This window comes from Triticum dicoccoides, chromosome 2B (genome assembly GCF_002162155.2).
Source record: "Triticum dicoccoides isolate Atlit2015 ecotype Zavitan chromosome 2B, WEW_v2.0, whole genome shotgun sequence".
Taxonomy (NCBI): Eukaryota; Viridiplantae; Streptophyta; class Magnoliopsida; order Poales; family Poaceae; genus Triticum; species Triticum dicoccoides.
Window position 1 is genome coordinate 412104933 of NC_041383.1, and position 2342 is coordinate 412107274.

A 2342-nucleotide genomic window follows, 5' to 3' on the forward strand; every position below is an offset into this window, starting at 1 on the left:
GATCGGGGTGGGGGTTAAGGGGAGGCCGGCTGGGCCAGGTGGGCCGGCCTGGCCGGTGAGCTGGGCCGTCTGGCCCAGTTGGCCAGGGGGCCCTCTTTTTTTTTGGGGGTTTTCTGGTTTTCTTTCCTTTTGTATTTTCTTTTATTATTTCTTTTCTGCTTAAATCATTTAATCCATTTAGCCATTTTATAAAATTATGGCAGTTGCACCATAATTACCTTTGTAATATTCGTCAACCACCGAACAATTTTATTTTAAATTTTGAAAACTTTTATTGTTTTCATCAATTTGAATTTTGAATTTGAACGGTTTCGAATTATTGCGAGGTTAGCAACAGTAATCAGGATGACGTGCCATAATTAGCGTGGGATTACTGTAGCAAGATTATCCGGGCGTTACACTAGGTAAAGGGCACTCACTCACACCCCGTCAACTAAGCTCTTTTCTGGCGCCGTTGCCGGGGAGGTGAGTGCTTGAAGGTATATCTTTAGATCTTGCAACCGAATCTTTTTGTTTCTTGTTTTATCACTAGTTTAGTTTATAAAAGAAAACTATAAAAAATGGAATTAAGGATGCCTCATATGCTTCATATTTTTAATGTCTTTCGTGAAAATGATGGGAAGGAAAATTGTGCTCAAGTACTAGAAGAAGAATTACATAGAATGCTTGGCATAAAATATGTGAATGATGAGCATGATTGCAATGTTGTTAGTATGAATTCCTTGAATATCCATGGTGCTAATGATATGCAAAGCCACAAGCTTGGGGAAGCTATGTTTGGTGAAGATGATATTTTTTTGTCCCCCAAGCTTTGATGAGCAAATTTACTATGATGAAAGCATGCCTCCTATCTATGATGATTATTGTGATGACACGTATGCTTTAAAGAATAATGATAACCATGAAACTTGTCATCTTGATCCTAATTTTAAATCATATGATAGTTATTTTGTTGAGTTTGCTCCCACTACTATTCATGAGAAGAATTTTGCTTATGAGGAGAGTAGTAAATTTTCTATGCTAGTAGATCATGAAAAGAATGCTTTAGGTGCTGGTTACATTGTTGAATTCATTCATGACGCTACTGAAAATTATTATGAGGGAGGAACATATGCTTGTAGGAATTGCATTAATATCAAGTTTCCTCTCTATGTGCTTAAAGTCTTGAAGTTATGCTTGTTTTACCTTCCTATGCAAGTTGATTATTGTTCCCATAAGTTGTTTGCTCACAAAATCCCTATGCATAGGAAGTGGGTTAGACTTAAATGTGCTAGTCATATGCTTCATGATGCTCCCGTTATGTTTCAATTCTTATCTTTAATGTAGTATCATTGTCATCATCATGCCTAGCTAGAAAGGCATTAAAGAAAAGCGCTTGTCGGGAGACAACCCAATATTTATCCTTACTGTTTTTGTGTGTCCACATGATTATTATACTGTAGTAATCATGTTTTATAGCTTTTGTTTCAATAAAGTGCCAAGTAAGACCTTTAGGAGAGCTTACGGTGATAGTTGTGTTGATCCTGCTGAAAATTAGAAACTTTTGCACCCAGTAAAGTAGTTTTGTTAATTCACAGAAATGTGCTTCTGATCTGATTCGTTTTGCTCTGGATTGGTATACAAATTTCTCAGGTCTTCCTAATTTGGTAGAATTTGTGGAGTTCCATAAGTATACGTTTGATACAGATTACTACAGACTATTCTGTTTTTGACAGATTCTGTTTTCTATGTGTTGTTTGCTTATTTTGATGAATCTATGAGTAGTATGGAAGGGTATGAACCATAGAGAAGTTGGAATACAGTAGGTTTAACATGAATATAAATAAAGAATGAGTTCATTACAGTACCTTGAAGTGGTGTTTTGTTTTCTTTCGCTAACGGAGCTCATGAGTTTTCTGTTAAGTTTTGTGTTGTGAAGTTTTCAAGTTTTGGGTAAAGATTCGATGGACTACGGAATAAGGAGTGGCAAGAGCCTAAGCTTGGGGATGACCAAGGAACCCCAAGTTAATATTCAAGGACAACCAAGAGCCTAAGCTTGGGGATGCCCCGTATGGCATCCCCTCTTTCGTCTTCGTTCATCGGTAACTTTACTTGGAGCTATATTTTTATTCGCCACATGATATGTGTTTTGCTTGGAGCATCATTTTCTTTTGTTAATTTTTGCTTGCTGTTAGTTAGAATAATGTTTTGCATCTTTAGTTTCAATAAATAAGTCAAGGATAGCCTTACCATGCTTATTTTGCTAGTATACATGTTGCTGTTTTAAAACAGAAAGTTTACCGCTGTTGCAAAAATTCCCTAGAAAAGTCAGAGAGTGGTATAATGTTGAATATTTTTGCATA